This window comes from the organism of the source record quoted next, unplaced genomic scaffold (assembly GCF_019419815.1).
Source record: "Pyrus x bretschneideri cultivar Hongxiangsu unplaced genomic scaffold, Pyrus_bretschneideri_v1 Contig115, whole genome shotgun sequence".
NCBI lineage: Eukaryota > Viridiplantae > Streptophyta > Magnoliopsida > Rosales > Rosaceae > Pyrus > Pyrus x bretschneideri.
In genome coordinates this window covers 610,618-628,744 of record NW_025999408.1, presented here as the reverse complement: position 1 = coordinate 628,744, position 18,127 = coordinate 610,618, and positions in this window count along the sequence as shown.

The window sequence follows — 18,127 nt, the reverse complement described above, 5'->3', positions numbered from 1 at the left end:
CAGCGAGAATGCCAAGTTCCCCTTAAGTAGGGTGGATTGTAAGATCCCACATTGACTAACGAAGAAGGGGTGATGTGCCTTATATGTACATGTTCCCTTCCCATAGCACGAGGCATTTTGGGAACTCACTAGCTCCGAATCCCATAAGAACTTCGAAGTTAAGTGAGTTTGGGTGAGAGCAATCCTTGGATGGGTGACCCCTTTGGGAAGTTCTTGTGCTGAAACCCAAGAACAAATCTATGAGGGTGTGGCCCAAAGTGGACAATATCTTGTTATGCGGAGTGGGATGTGACACTTAAGATTCCCTCGCGGTTTTATTTTTGGGTTTCAGCATAAGAATTTCCCAGGGGGTCACCTATCCTAGGATTGCTCTCGTCTAAACTCGCCTAACTTCAGAGTTATGATGAAATTCGAAAACTAGTGAGTTTCCAAAAGGCCTCGTGCTATAAGGAGATGAGCATGTACATATAAGGCACATCACCCCTTATCCGTTGGTTGATGTGGGATCTTACAATAAGCTTAGAGCAGACAATATCGTGTTACGGTAAAGTTGAGCTGGGATGTGACAATGCATCTAGTGTCTTAGCTTTTGTACTGAAAATACTAGGGCGAGGCACATCTTCTCAATTGGTGAGTAGTTAAGCTTGGGACTAGTGAGAGTTCTACTTAGGTAGTAGAGTGTTCTTTCTTGTTGGTCTTCATTTTCTTGTGCCAATAGTGCTTCAATGAAACCTTTTTGTGCAGCAATGTATATGATGAGCGGTTTTTCTGGTATGGGAGCTCCTAAGACATGTGGGTTTACCAGGTACCTTTTTATGCTTTCAAATGCATTGTGACAGGCGTTATCCCATATGAACCAAACGTCATTCTTCATGAGTTGACTGAAGGGTTGACAACGTCTAGCAAGGTTAGAGATGAAGTGTCTGATGAAGGCTAGCCGCCCTTGTAGACTTTTCAGCTCGTGTAAGTTCCTCAGCTCAGGCATGCTTTGAATGGCCTTGATCTTTGACTAGTTCATTTTAATGCCACGATGCTTGACAATAAAGCCGAAGAACTTCCCAGAAGTGACGCCAAATGCACACTTCAACGAGTTCATTTTGAGGTTGTAATGTCATAGTTTGTTGAACACCATTCATAAATCCTTCAAGTGATCAAATCTCTTTTTGGTCTTGATAACCACGTCGTCTTTGTTACATTCTACATTTTTGTGTAACATGTTGTTGAAGATCTTTTGCAAGACACGTTGATATGTAGCTCCAACGTTCTTTAAGCCAAAGGGCATTACCTTGTAGCAGTAGATACCTTTTGGAGTTGCTGTTAGTTCCTTGTCTTGGGGAGCCAAGCGGATTTGATTGTACCCAGATGAGCCATCCATGAATGATAACGCATCATGGCCAGTGGTCGCATCCACCATGATTTTGATGATTGGTAAGGGAAAGTCATCCTTTGGGCAAACATCGTTGAGGTCTTAGAAGTCTACACAAATACATATTTATCCAGATTTCTTAAGGACAATGACAATGTTAGAGATTAATTTAAGGTATTGCACCTCTCGAATGAAGCCTACTTCGATTTGCTTGTCAATTTTAGCCTCAATTTGTGGGATGAGCTCAGATCGATAGCGCCTTTGAGTTTACTTTATTGATCACGTTCCAGGCTTGACAGCAAGATGATGCATGGCGACGGTAAGGTCAAGGCTGGGCTTCTCTTTGTAGGTCCAAGCAAAGACGTCTTTGTACCCCATTAACAGTTGGTAGTACTCCTTGATCTTGTCCGCACTTAGAAGTGCACTAACGAAGATAGGCGTTCTTCCTTTGTTCCTAAGTTGAGCTCCTTGAGATCATCAACCGTGGCTTGCTCTTTATCATTGAGCTATGGTGGCGCAGTAGTGACATCTTCCTCAGGGGATTTGTCTTCTTTGTCTTTTTGGATTAGGATGTGGAAGATGTCTTGGACCTCATTTTCAGTGCTGTCCTTTTGGGCTTGTTGGTATGAAGATTGGCCACTGTGGATGGTGATGCACTTCTTAACCTTCAATTGTCCTTTTGTGTCAACTTCCAAGGTTGCTTGGCGCTTCATCCTTGAAGGAATCAAGATTCGAACGTTGTTTTTCTTCGACTAGATGTCAAGCTTTTCTTCCTTTGGCATTGTCTTCCTCTTTCAAGAAGGCGTCTTGGTTTCTTCAAGTGTTTCCAAGGTCGACCGTCGTGAAGGAGAGTTAACGGTGTTGCTTTGTTTCTCAGGTTTTGACAAAATTTTGAAAACAGAACTCTTGGGTATTGGCGTGTTATGCCATTTGAAGACGGAGGTTTGGTCTTGACCACCTATGCGATAGAGTACCAAAATTATGGGTTTTGAACAGTTTAGCCTATTGAATATTAAGTTTGAGGGATGGGTTTAGGCTTCTTTTCACTTTGTTCAACGCTCAAGCTGATGTGTTGAGCATTAGCGTTTTTCACTTTTCTTGAAATCTTCACAGGCATATTTGGTGGGAAGCCAAGTCCAGTTTTGTTGTTGTCAACACCGTAACCATGCTCTTTCAACTTATTTTGAGTCTCAGAAAGGTCATGTTTTTGTTGTTGACGGTATTTGAAACCTTCTTTCCAGAATTTAAGGGTAGGCAAAATCGTACCCAGCCTTTGGGACGAGTTTGTAGGTGTTTGGGTCAGAACCTTCTTCGATCTTCTTGGTTGGAAGATGATAGGAGCATATTTAGGCGACTTACTTAGCTTGTTTTCGTGCATCTATGTTGTTAATTCATAGTTGTTTTAGTAGTTTAAGCCATTTTCGTGTGTTTTTAGGTTCATATGGCTAAGGAAGCAAAAAGATGCATTTTGGAGCAAAATTGGGCTTGGAATGGATAGCATATGATTGGAGCCAAAGTGTTGGACGAATTTGAAGGCCTTGTATTCATTTTGGACATAAAACAAAGGGCCTAGCTCATTCTCTCTTAAACCAACCCCAAGGCCATGCATTTCCTTCCAATTCCAAAGCCCACAATCACTTCAAAAGCCATGCAAAGAACCATCCATTCCATCAAAAACAATCCATCAATTCACATGCAAAACCACCATTAACACACATGCACCCAAACAAAGCCAACCTAGCTAACCTTACATGCATTCTTTATGCAACTCTTCATCATTCCACCATTCATTCTTTATTCCACAAACAAGTCACATGCATTTCCACCTTCCTACTTCATCATTTCACCACATTCTCCCTCTTTAACTCATTTCATTATTCATTCACTTTGCATTCATTCAATTCCACCCCACATGCACCCTTTATTCTTCATCATTGCAACCATGGCACATTTACACCAACAAAACAACTCCCATGCCATGGCTTACTCATATTCCCATTTCCTTTCCAACATCTCACATGCATTTCCACCTTCTTACTTCATCATTTCACCACATTTTCCCTTTTATTTCCACATGCAATTCTTCATCATTGCAGCCACAAACACCTTAAAAAAATAGCCATATACATCTCCACTCCTCCTATAAATACCCTTGCATTCATTCATTCAAAGATCATCTCATCTCATTCACAACACAACACACCACAAACACTTCCCTAGCCGTGAGTTTCTCTCCCTTAGAATCCAAAAACCATCTTCCATTTCCACCACTCCTCATCCATTTCCATAATTTCCCAACACTTCCATCCCCCCAACCAACTATCCCTAGACCTTATGCTACAATAAAGAGGAAGATAAGAGGGCCTAAACGTTCATACAATTCAAGATTGAGTTGTTGGAATGTTTAGGCGTTTCTTTGATTTCAATGTTTAATTTCAATTCTCTTTGTTTTGTACGTATGAGGAAATAAACCCCCTTTAGCTAGGGGGTGATTCGAAACTATGTTTATGTTTGTAATATGATTTGATTACTTTTAATTACGTTTCATAAGTTGTGAATTCAATTTGTTTAACTGTTTGATTGATAACCTATTTATGTATGTTTATTAAGAATGAACGCTTAATTTTCATGCATGAATTTGACGCTAGAATATAAGTGAGTTTCACGTAATAGTTATGAACTTATATTCACAAGTAGTGGAGGTTGCTTATAAACAATCGTGTTAAACATATTCTTGGCATAAGTTTCATGCAATCATAGTAACGAATGCCTCGTCAACACTTATAGTTTTCATGATGCTTAATGATTCTTGCTTGTATCTCTATTATGCAATTCATGTAGGGAACTTGTGAGGAATGCTTTGGATTGTCGTATGCAATCATCCAATTCATTAACTTAAGGAAAACTTGACGGTTAATTTAAGCGGACCTAATTAACCCGGGGCATTGAGAATTCATGGTTTATTGAAAAGCAATTAGACATCGTTTTGTATGCAAGTATAACATATGTGGAGATGAACCCCTTAGCTAGCTTCCCATCCATTCATTTCCGTCAAATCCATATTTACAATTTGTTTTATTTCCAAGTTTCCATTTTTAGTTTAAAGTCGTCCAAATCCAATCCCCCTTTACTTTATTGTTCAATTTAGTTAGAAATCAATTTAGTTTGTGTTTTTAAAGCATTTTGAGTCTTTTGGTTTGTCTTAGTGTTTTAACGTTTAGTTTCACATTCTTTGAGTCTAGTTTAGTGTTTTATCTTGTTTTTACGTTTTTGAGTCAGTTTCCAAGAGATTAACAATCCCTCCTAATCCCCGGTCCAGAACGATCCCTACTTATACTTATACTACAATTGACAAAAAGAGGGTTTAATTTGTGTGCGTATAAATCTCGCATCAAATTTTGGCGCCGTTGCCGGGGATTAGCAACTTTGCTAATCCCTTGGATTGTTTTATTTTCGTTTGTTTTTATTTTTCCAGATTCTTAAATTTGTTTTGTTTCTTGTTTTAGGTACTAGTTCATGACTCGGAGTTCTCATCCGATTCGTGAACATATCCTGGAGTGATTGGGTTCTTCGTCCGGCTGTACGACGTTAAAGCAAGCGCTACTTGGGAGGCAACCCAATACAGTAAATAAAACTTTTGCTTGTTCATTGATTTTTTTTTCGATAAATTACAATTGTGTCTAAACATGGCAGAAAGATGGAGCCTTTACAAAGGTTGTGTACGTGAGGCCCCACTACGTGGCAACACTCTCGGAGCAAGAGGCATCGGAGCAGGAGGCATCGGAGTAAGAGGCATCGGAGCAGGAGGCATCGGAGCAGGAGGCATAGGAGCAGGAGGCACCAAAGATAGATCATTCAAGGCCCCAAACCTTGGTGGAACGCTGGATGACCCAGGAAAGAGGTGCCTCTGGAAGAAAGCTGCAAACCGTTGACGGTCATCAAGCTCATCAAGCTTCCTCTTCATGCCTGTTGAATAATTGTTGGCAAGCACGTGCAAACTTCGGTTCTCGTACTTAAGTTGTTTGATCTCCTGTTTAAGACTCTCCACCTCTGCCATCAAGGATTCAACCTGACGGGAGCGAGCAAGAAGGCGTTGGCCCATGTTGGACACAGAGCCAGCACACTGAACACTCAGAGCCAGGGATTCTTGAACGGCCAACTCATCGGACCGTCCTGAAAGCAGCTGACTGTCTTTGGAAGTGAGGAGGTTCCAAGCCACTATCGTAGCCGTTGTGGGATCCGTCATCACAGAGTCCTCATCTGTAAGAGGGCCATGGGAAGATAAGAAAGACGGGCACCATACCTTACCCTGACGAGACGCGACCGGATCACTGCTTAGACTCAAATCTAAGCAAAGGTTCGATGGGTTGGATGAGCTAGCCATTGTTCACGAAGTTAAAAGAGAAGGGGTGGACGGAGTAGATTTTCAAAGGGCCGGAGACGAGTTTCAAGAATGGGAAATCTTCAGAGTGTGTAAGTTGGCGGTGATCGATAGCTCTATAAAAAGCCAAGGAAACGCGTCCACCGATTCAAAAAGCCGAAAGTTCATGCGTAAAGTTCGGCGACGCTTCCTCGGCTTTTCAGAAAACGCGTTCAACACGTGGAGGCCATCATCGCAACTACACGTCTTTAGCCGACAAGCGCAAAGTTCGGCGACGCTTTATCTGCTTTTCAGAAAACGCGTGGAGCTTTATCGAAGAGGCGTTTTCAAAGATCGAGGGGTCATCACTATTCCAAAAAACCGGATTTGCGGGATCAAAATGGTTGTCGACAACGGTAAAAGAACAGTATCATCACTTGCTATTGAATTCCCTATATATGTCGACCTTCATCTTTTATGGCAAGACAGAACTGAAGAAAATGCCCAACTCTTCCTCACCTCTGAGGGCGCACTCCCAGCAAAGCCTTTTGAAATAATCCATTCTTTCTTCTTCCCCAAAGATGATACCAGATGCTTGGAGTACAGATGACCCAGGAGGAAACAGCACCACAAATACATGTGCTGATTCATTCACCGCTTCTTCAAAAGCAAAGGTATCTCATATCATCAAGGGCAAAAGCAAAGGTATCTCATATCATGCTTTTTCCCTGTCTTTTCCTTTGTCCTTGATATTACTTGCATGGCAAAGTGAAAGAAGCAATCAGCCGGCACTTGGAGTCTATCTGGACTCTATTCCCTGGTTGCTTACCTAGCTTTGCTGAGCTATCCTCTAACCCTCTTCAATACGAATTGGAGAGATTGAACAAAGAAACAGATAAGAGGAGGAAGCTCAGACCTTCGGGGGAGACCAAAGAAAGCCTGCTGCCCAGTTCAAGAGTAGCACAAAGGAAAATCAACGATGGGAGTAGCGCAGTTCAAGAGTAAGCCTGTGGAATCACAAAGATCCAAGCCTCACTGCAATCACCAAGGAGAAGATGGAACGAACACTCCATAACCAGATTTGCATCTCTAAACTCTTCTCTTTGTTAGATACATTCTGCCATGTTTAGTATGTTTAATTGCTGTTTATATGTTTGTTTGTGTTTAGTGTGGTTTTTAACATTGAGGACAATATTTGTTTTAAGTGTGGGGGAGTTACTAAAGTGTTTTGATGCAAATTCATAGGGTTTTATCCACCATAACTTCAAATGTTGTTTCTTGCTGTTTTTAAGTGTGTTTAGTGTGTTTTGACTTAAAAATTTGAAAATCACATAAAAATTTGAAAAACATGTTTTGAAAAGCCTAAAAAGAGTGTTTTGAGTCGTTTTTGTGTCGTAGGTCACCTTCCAACACAATGATAAGGATTTGGTTTCTAATTGCATGACTGTTGAAAAGAGTTATAAACATGGAGAAAAGTTTGATTTACTCTTGGTATATGCTTGGTTATGGTTATAATGTATGACTTCACATGCAATCATAAAAGAAAAAAAATTAGTTATGTAACATGCTTGAAGGAAGGAACTCAAACAAACGCTACAACCCTGAGAGACTTGAGCCTATAACGTTCTTTGGAGAGTATAATCTGTGATTTCTTGTTTTCTAAAGTTGTTGCATGATCTCATTATTCTTTGCTTGGTTACTACTTAGAAGGCGTTTCATCATATAGTTCCAAATGCTAGAACTCATGCCCATTTCATTCAAAGCATGTTATTGATTTACATAACATATTCAAGATGAAGTTGCGTAATTGCCACCATAGCCAAATAACCTCACTTCCCATATTTCGTATATGTTGTAAGTTTTACCCCCGTTGAGCTTTGTTTAGCCTTTATTCTTTGTCAACCCACATTATCCTCACCTAGCCTAGTTTAGGACAATCCACACCTTTGTTCTTAGAAGATAATGAGCATGACTTAAATGAATTCCTTTTGAGTTACATTATGCAAGAAAATGAGTGTGGGAGAAGGAATGCTTGTTCTTAAGTATGTTTTGAGTTTCAAAAGAAAAGAAAAACAGAAAAGAAAGGAAAGAAAGAAAAAAGAGCTTGAAAAAAATGAAAGAATGAGTGATTAAAGTAAGGGCTCAAAACACCAATTCTGGCCCTAAATTGTCTCCCTTTTTGTTCCAAAGTTGAGTTTTCATTCAAAAGTGAATTCTAAGTTGATTCAATTGCCTTGCTCACTATTTCTTTAAGAACCTTTGTTTTCCATATCCCTTCTTTGTTATCCACACGCCCCAAGCCCCATTACAACCCGTGACTTCAATCTTGAGTGTTATGTGTTTCAATTTGTGGAGTTTGAACTTGGTATGAGCATATGGTGTCACTGGTTCTCGCGTCTAAGTAGTAGCATTCCATTCATGAGATCATAATCTAAACATGCTTATTAACTCCAAAAATTGCGTTCTTTGTGATACATATATGTGAGTGTTCGTTTTCATGTTTACATCAATCTTCTCACATATGACTAGATTAGGGTGTGTAGTTAGAAAATCTGAGTGAAAATTGAGTGCATATCTTGTAAGGAATTGAGCAAATTCTCTAAGGCATGTTACTACATTCAAAACATGGTTTTAAATGCTTAATTGTGAACTAGTATGTGGTGACTATGATTAAGAATGTACTTAAGGGTAAAGATGGCTAAATTCTGTGGGAATAATAATTTTTAACTTGTCATGTGCATTGGAAATCCCTGAAACGATTGTTGGAAGGTGTAGGTTGTGTTTTACATGTTTAGTGTCGTTTTGTTTATTTGTTTTTATTCTGTTTTGCTCGAGGACTAGCAAAAGATAAGTGTGGGGGAGTTTGATAGGAGCATATTTAGGCGACTTACTTAGCTTGTTTTCGTGCATCTATGTTGTTAATTCATAGTTGTTTTAGTAGTTTAAGCCATTTTCGTGTGTTTTTAGGTTCATATGGCTAAGGAAGCAAAAAGATGCATTTTGGAGCAAAATTGGGCTTGGAATGGATAGCATATGATTGGAGCCAAAGTGTTGGACGAATTTGAAGGCCTTGTATTCATTTTGGACATAAAACAAAGGGCCTAGCCCATTCTCTCTTAAACCAACCCCAAGGCCATGCATTTCCTTCCAATTCCAAAGCCCACAATCACTTCAAAAGCCATGCAAAGAACCATCCATTCCATCAAAAACAATCCATCAATTCACATGCAAAACCACCATTAACACACATGCACCCAAACAAAGCCAACCTAGCTAACCCTACATGCATTCTTTATGCAACTCTTCATCATTCCACCATTCATTCTTTATTCCACAAACAAGTCACATGCATTTCCACCTTCCTACTTCATCATTTCACCACATTCTCCCTCTTTAACTCATTTCATTATTCATTCACTTTGCATTCATTCAATTCCACCCCACATGCACCCTTTATTCTTCATCATTGCAACCATGGCACATTTACACCAACAAAACAACTCCCATGCCATGGCCTACTCATATTCCCATTTCCTTTCCAACATCTCACATGCATTTCCACCTTCCTACTTCATCATTTCACCACATTTTCCCTTTTATTTCCACATGCAATTCTTCATCATTGCAGCCACAAACACCTTAAAAAAATAGCCATATACATCTCCACTCCTCCTCTAAATACCCTTGCATTCATTCATTCAAAGATCATCTCATCTCATTCACAACACAACACACCACAAACACTTCCCTAGCCGTGAGTTTCTCTCCCTTAGAATCCAAAAACCATCTTCCATTTCCACCACTCCTCATCCATTTCCATAATTTCCCAACACTTCCATCCCCCCAACCAACTATCCCTAGACCTTATGCTACAATAAAGAGGAAGATAAGAGGGCCTAAACGTTCATACAATTCAAGATTGAGTTGTTGGAATGTTTAGGCGTTTCTTTGATTTCAATGTTTAATTTCAATTCTCTTTGTTTTGTACGTATGAGGAAATAAACCCCCTTTAGCTAGGGGGTGATTCGAAACTATGTTTATGTTTGTAATATGATTTGATTACTTTTAATTACGTTTCATAAGTTGTGAATTCAATTTGTTTAACTGTTTGATTGATAACCTATTTATGTATGTTTATTAAGAATGAACGCTTAATTTTCATGCATGAATTTGACGCTAGAATATAAGTGAGTTTCACGTAATAGTTATGAACTTATATTCACAAGTAGTGGAGGTTGCTTATAAACAATCGTGTTAAACATATTCTTGGCATAAGTTTCATGCAATCATAGTAACGAATGCCTCGTCAACACTTATAGTTTTCATGATGCTTAATGATTCTTGCTTGTATCTCTATTATGCAATTCATGTAGGGAACTTGTGAGGAATGCTTTGGATTGTCGTATGCAATTATCCAATTCATTAACTTAAGGAAAACTTGACGGTTAATTTAAGCGGACCTAATTAACCCGGGGCGTTGAGAATTCATGGTTTATTGAAAAGCAATTAGACATCGTTTTGTATGCAAGTATAACATATGTGGAGATGAACCCCTTAGCTAGCTTCCCATCCATTCATTTCCGTCAAATCCATATTTACAATTTGTTTTATTTCCAAGTTTCCATTTTTAGTTTAAAGTCGTCCAAATCCAATCCCCCTTTACTTTATTGTTCAATTTAGTTAGAAATCAATTTAGTTTGTGTTTTTAAAGCATTTTGAGTCTTTTGGTTTGTCTTAGTGTTTTAATGTTTAGTTTGACATTCTTTGAGTCTAGTTTAGTGTTTTATCTTGTTTTTACGTTTTTGGGTCAGTTTCCAAGAGATTAACAATCCCTCCTAATCCCCGGTCCAGAACGATCCCTACTTATACTTATACTACAATTGACAAAAAGAGGGTTTAATTTGTGTGCGTATAAATCTCGCATCAGAAGAGAGCTTGGTTCTACCCCCTTTGGCAAGGGTTTTACAAAACTGGTGGCTTTGAAACTTTAGCATCGCCTAGCTGTGTCAGAGGTAAAACTGTGTTTGTCTTGAGCAGCTTCACATCGTCCTTGTGCAGTCGTGTGTTGGCTTTGCTTGTTCCAGTTTCGAACAATGGATTGCCCATTCTTTCTTCTAGACATTGGGGTGTATTAAAAGACAGATGTGTTTCGTCCTTTTGAGGGCATCACACTTCCTTCGGTTGTTATGGGTCTAGTAGGCTTATCATCGTTTTTGCCTAAAGATGGCATGGCTTTCCCTTCTTGCTTCTTGGGCACGACTTGCCACTCTTGTTTCTTAGGTGCGGCTTTGCCTGTTGATTTGATTTCTTTTGGAAGAACTTCGAGTACTATGTCTTCATCCATGTACAACTTGGCATTTATGAAGTGTGATTCGGTTTCGGTGAATGGCTTGGTGTCGCCTTGTATCATCTTTACTCTTTCTCAGTAGATTTTAAGCATTAGTGGAGGATGGACAGCACTACTCCATTCTCGTGGATCCAAGGGCTTCCTAAAAGTAAGCTATAAGAAGTTCTTTGATAGGAGCATATTTAGGCGACTTACTTAGCTTGTTTTCGTGCATTTATATTGTTAATTCCTAGTTGTTTTAGTAGTTTAAGCCATTTTCGTGTGTTTTTAGGTTCATATGGCTAAGGAAGCAAAAAGATGCATTTTGGAGCATTTTGGAGCAAAATTGGACTTGGAATGGATAGCTTATGTTTGGAGCAAAAGGAATGGACGAAATTAAAGACTCCAAGTTTCAGCAATATCAAGGGCTTTTACCTATTCTAGGTCACAAAACGTGCCTCCCCATTCCATTTACAGCATTCTTCTCTTCTATTTCCACCACTCCCCAACCCTCCAAAACACTATCCAACCATTCCTCCAAACAAACACCAATCCAAAACCTATCCTTAGACCTTGTGCCACAACAAAGAGGAGGAGAAGGGCCTAAACGTTCATACAATTCAAGTTTGAGTTGTTGGAATTTTTAGGTGTTTTCTTTTCCTTGATTTCAATGATTAAATTTACGTATCTTTGTTTTGTACATATGAGGAACTAAACCCCCCATAGCTAGGGGGTGATTCGAAACCATGTTTACGCTTGCAATATGAATTGATTACCTTTGGTTGGAATTTCATGAGTTGTGGATTCAATTTGTTTAACTATTTGATTGATAACCTATTTATCTATGTTTATTGAGAGTGCACGCTTAATTTTCATGCATGAATATGACGCTAGAATATAAGTGAGTTTCACCTAATAGTTATGAACTTATATTCACAAGTAGTGGAGGTTGCTTATAAACAATCGCGTTAAGTAAATTCTTGGCATAAGTTTCATGCAATTCATAGTAACGAATGCCTCGTCAACACTTAGAGTTTTCATGATGCTTAATGATTCTTGCTTGTATCTCTATTATGCAATTCATGTAGGGAACTTGTGGGGAATGCTTTGGGTTGTCGCATGCAATCATCCAATTCATTAACTTAAGGAAAACTTGACGGTTAATTTAAGCGGACCTAATTAACCCGGGGTGTTGAGTTTCATAATTTATCGAAAGACCAACTGAAAATCATCTTGTATGCAAGTGTAACATGTGTGGAGAAGAACCTTCTAGCTAGCATTCATCCATATTTTCTTCACATTCATATTTACATTTTGCCCTTAATTACAATCTGTGCATTTTAGTTTAATTTCGTCAAAACCTCAATCGCCCCCCCCCCCATATTTTGTTTAGTCTTAATCTATCTTATTTTGTGTTTTTAAGTATTTGGAGTCTTGTGGACTTATTTTGAGTTTTCGTTAAGTGAATTAAGTGTTTAAAGATTAGTTTTATTTATTTGAGTCAAGTGATTAGCACCCCTAGTTAATCCCCGGTTAGAACGATCCCTACTTACAACATCACTACAATTGTCACAAATAGGGTTTAATTTATGTGTCACATTCGTAACGCATTATTCTTGCATTAATCACATGGAAATAATATGCTTGATTTGAGTTTGCCAATGGTCATCCCGACTCGGATCATGCTCATTGCTTTTTGTCCTCATTGGTTAAAACCTTGGATTATGAGGCGGCTTAGGGATAGTGCATCCACCTTGATGCCGATTGTGGTCATTGTTGACTTTGGCATGATGTTTATGGCCCATCTACTATCAACTAGCATGCGGTTGACTTTGTGTTCCCTCACGTACCTAGAGCCGAAGAGAGGATGGTTGGAAGGCTTTGACCCTAGTAGCAAGTCTACGTCAGTGAAGTTAATTGTGTCCTGGGAGGCATAACATGTGGTGTATTCATAAGAATGAAGCTTCAAGCCTTCGTCCTTACTTTCTTGCACCTCGTGGTCATCAGGGCTCACCAAGATCGCTACTAATGCTTTTCGTATCTTCTTAGGCAATCATAATGCTTCGTCGATGCTAAAGTGTGCCAGCAGGCTTTCTTTGGGTGTGAGGGTTTTCTCTTCCTCGATGGTGATAACTATGCCTTTTGAGGGCTCTTCTATATGTACTTTAACCATGTGATAGGCATTGGTAGTGCACTATTGGAAGAAGTCATTCGGGAAGTACTCGTGCAAGAAGACGAGAATGGGTGGCTCTTGCTCCATAGGTTCCCCAACATACATTAGTTTAGCAGCTTTTACGCTCATTTTCGACTTCCTATTATTGCAGTGGTGCTTTCTCCCTTGTTCCACCCTTGGCTGTGTGGCTTGTGGTCTTGGCTTCCTTGTCTATTTATAAGTCACCAATGTCTATTCTTCTTCATCGTTGGTAGGTGCATTTTGGTCGGTTGCCTTTAACGATGGTTATGCAGAAGGTGCCGTGTAGGTTGTGCATGGACGGGAGTGGTCATGTGTCGCTTGGAGAGGCACAGGATCGAAAGATCCAAACATGATCGTAGTAGTGTGTGTTGCGTCCATGTCCTCAAGGTCAAGTTCGATTTGCCATTGCTGTGCCAACTTCATGATGAGCTCCTTGAAGACAAAGTATTTTCCAACCGGATAACTCACGATATAATGGTACGTGCAGTACCTAGGATCGTTAACGCGATTTATCTCTTCAAGACGGTTGCATTTAAGTAGCTCGACCACCTTATTTTCCAACAAGTCGTCCAACATTGCAACCACGTCAGAGTTAGGAAAATGGTATGTCTTCTGGTTTAGTTCCCTTAAGGTGTTTTTGTACTTGTCTTGGGTGCAAGAAAGTTCACCTATCTTCACCTCCTTCGTCTTGCTTTTGGGGGAGATCTTGACGGGCACGAAGGAGGTCTTGGTGGGAGTAGTGTTGACGATAAAAGCATCATTGGAGGGCTTCTTCCCAGTCTTGTCTACCTTTGGAGCAAACATTTTATCTTTCTTGAAGTTGGTGATCAGCTCATTCTTCCCATGATTGGCGATACATAGTGTCATGTCATGGGAACGAGTTGTTGGAAATATGCCCTAAAACCAATCATATGATGATACTTTATGGACATTTCACATGTTAAACTAATCTAGTTTATTATAAAGGGCAAAGATTATTATTTTAAGCCATCTCATATAAATGTTATATGTTTAAACAATAAGTCCAAGGAATATGCAATTGGGAGAATGTAATCTAAAGAAGTTAGATTCATGATACCATTCTCTTTCGTATACATATCATAAATATTCCTGATCATAGGATTGCCAATTGGTCATTGACAGTCTGTTAAGATCAGTACATACTATGTCTTTTCTTAAGGAGAATGACTGGTTTCGGGTCATTGGTGTGACTGATACCAAGACAAGCATATAGGTGCTTAATAAAGAATGAGTCCACTGAACACGATCAATAAGGAGTTCTCATACTCATGTTACATGAGAATTCATGGTTGGGATAATGCAAAGTAGTCCTTTGACCTGAGGTATCATAGTTGTCTTATGGTTAGGTCCTTGATCTTTGATTATTTCAAAGTCACTCCATCAGAGGGTGTCTACAGCATAGTTGGGGTTAAGCCATTTAGCCATGGAGGCAAGTGAATGCGCAACAAGGGATCTCTAACCTTCAAACCGTTTAAGGAAGAATACTCTATGATATGATTAAGAATCTCTGGCCAAAGTATGAATGAGATTTAGGAAGTCGTTCCAAATCACATTCAAGGTAATCATGTAAGTAAAAGAATCAAATTGGATAGTAGACATGAATAAACTATCAAACTAAACAAAGTGGTTAAGAGTATTGTATTAAAGAAAAACAATATTGCATTGTAATCCTAAACTGAATAGGCTCTCCACCTCTTTTGATTAGCTTGGGTAGCCATGACACACTGCTAGATGTTATTCATGGTTTGTGGAAGCCCTAAAGGTGAGTAATCACTAAAGGGAGAATTGAAAGTATGTTTCAATTCACAATCGATCGTTAAAAGTAACAATCACCCACTGCCTCACTAAAAGGAACCTAATGGATCATACACCTTGTAAGGTAAAGATTGAAGAAACAACAGAGTTGAGTAAGAACAATTAAATGGTTTAATTGTTTATGGCTAGGATTAATTAATACGTTAATTAATCAAATGAATAAGTTCATTTTAGACCTTGGGTTAGGTTTGGGCCTCAAGGCCCAATAGGCTTCGAATGTCAAGCCTACTAACTTAAGTTGTATGACAACTTAAATGACTTAAGATTTAATAGGGTCTAAACAGCCCAATGCCTATGCTAAGCCGGCCAAGTGATGAAAAATAGGGTTTTGTTCTTTTAGTCACTTAAGTGCAATAACTATATAAAGAACTTTATAGCCAAAATTCATAAGGGTTCTTTTTTAAGGAAATTGGAAAGAAAAGTCTCTCCCTTTTCTCTCTACACAACTGGTCCCCTTAGAGGGGATTAGCTAGTAATCTTCCATCCTCCAAGGTCACTCATCTCTTTTTCAAGTCCCTTCTTGGTGTGGAGAATTAGAGGTTCCCTATTTTGAGAACTTGGAGAATCCATTCTACCATCTTTATCCAAGAAATCTATGGAGCTAAGTAGTAAGGAATGAAGGCCTTATCTCTTGGGTTATTAGCCTTTGCTTATGCAAGACAATCAACAAAGGTATAATATTTCTCAACTCACTTTGTTCTTAAGTTGAGTATTGGTTCACCACAATTACTAGGCCTTGAATTTCATGAGTGAAGTTTTGTTTTTGAGTGCATACAAGCATGATTCCGCATTTTATTTGTTAATTGCATGCATAGATATTGCTTAAATGAACTAGTTTTCACAAATATTTCCTTCACGAGTTGCCAACTCCCCAAATGTTCTTGTTTTATGCCTTGGAGGATGTAATGTAACCTCCATTGCATGCCTTAAACATATATCTCAATGGCGGAGGTTTCAGAAAGCTGATCTTTGCAATCCAGACTTAATGAATGCCACATATTAATGTTGTCGATGACAGGTTCATCCTTCCACTACTTTGTACTCGTCAACTCCAGCATGCTTATGATGCGAGAATTATACGCGCACAAATTAAACCCTCTTTTTGACAATTGTAGTATGGATGTAAGTAGGGATCGTTCTGGACCGGGGATTAGGAGGGATTGTTAACCACTTGGATTTGACTTCAAAAACGTAAAAACAAGATAAAACACTAAACTAGACTCAAAGAATGTGAAACTAAACGTTAAAACACTAAGACAAAACAAAAGACTCAAAATGCTTTAAAAACACAAACTAAAATGATTTCTAACTAAATTGAACAATAAAGTAAAGGGGGATTGAGTTTTGGACGACTTTAAACTAAAAATGGAAACTTGGAAACAAAACAAATTGTAAATATGGATTTGACGGAAATGAATGGATGGGAAGCTAGCTAAGGGGTTCATCTCCACATATGTTATACTTGCATACAAAACGATGTCTAATTGCTTTTCAATAAACCATGAATTCTCAACGCCCCGGGTTAATTAGGTCCGCTTAAATTAACCGTCAAGTTTTCCTTAAGTTAATGAATTGGATGATTGCATACGACAACCCAAAGCATTCCTCACAAATTCCCTACATGAATTGCATAATAGAGATACAAGCAAGAATCATTAAGCATCATGAAAACTATAAGTGTTGACGAGGCATTCGTTACTATGATTGCATGAAACTTATGCCAAGAATTTGTTTAACGCGATTGTTTATAAGCAACCTCCACTACTTGTGAATATAAGTTCATAACTATTACGTGAAACTCACTTATATTCTAGCGTCAAATTCATGCATGAAAATTAAGCGTCGACTCTCAATAAACATACATAAATAGGTTATCAATCAAATAGTTAAACAAATTGAATTCACAACTTATGAAACGTAATTAGAAGTACTCAAATCATATTGCAAGCATAAACATATATTTCGAATCACCCCCTAGCTAAAGGGGGTTTAGTTCCTCATAACTTTGAAATCAAAGAAACACCTAAACATTCCAACAACTCAAAACTTGAATTGTATGAACGTTTAAGCACTCTTTTCTTCCATTTCTCATACGTACAAAACAAAGAGAATTAAAATGAAACTTTGAAATCAAAGAAACACCTAAACATTCCAACAACTCAAAACTTGAATTGTATGAACGTTTAGGCACTCTTCTCTTCCTCGTTGTTGTAGCACAAGGTTTAAGGATAGGTTGGTTGGGGGAATGGAAGTGTTGGGGAATTATGGAAATGGATGAGGATTGGTGGAAATGGAAGATGGTTTTTGGATTCTAAGGGAGAAAGGAATGTGTTTGTGGTGTGTTGTTGTGTTGTGAATGAGATGATTTTTGAATGAATGAATGCAAGGGTATTTATAGGAGGAGTGGAGATGTATATGGCTATTTGTTTAAGGTGTTTGTGGTTGCAATGATGAAGAATTGCATGTGGAAATAAAAGGGAAAATGTGGTGAAATGATGAAGTAGGAAGGTGGAAATGCATGTGAGATGTTGGAAAGGAAATGGGAATATGAGTAGGCCATGGCATGGGAGTTGTTTTGTTGGTGTAAATGTGCCATGGTTGCAATGATGAAGAATAAAGGGTGCATGTGGGGTGGAATTGAATGAATGCAAAGTGAATGAATAATGAAATGAGTTAAAGAGGGAGAATGTGGTGAAATGATGAAGTAGGAAGGTGGAAATGCATGTGACATGTTTGTGGAATAAAAAATGAATGGTGGAATGATGAAGAGTTGCATAAAGAATGCATGTAGGGTTAGCTAGGTTGGCTTTGTTTGAGTGCATGTGTGTTAATGGTGGTTTTGCATGTGAATTGATGGATTGTTTTTGATGGAATGGATGGTTCTTTGCATGGCTTTTGAAGTGATTGTGGGCTTTGGAATTGGAAGGAAATGCATGGCCTTGGGGTTGGTTTAAGAGAGAATGGGCTAGGCCCTTTGTTTTATGTCCAAAATGAATACAAGGCCTTCAAATTCGTCCAACACTTTGGCTCCAATCATATGCTATC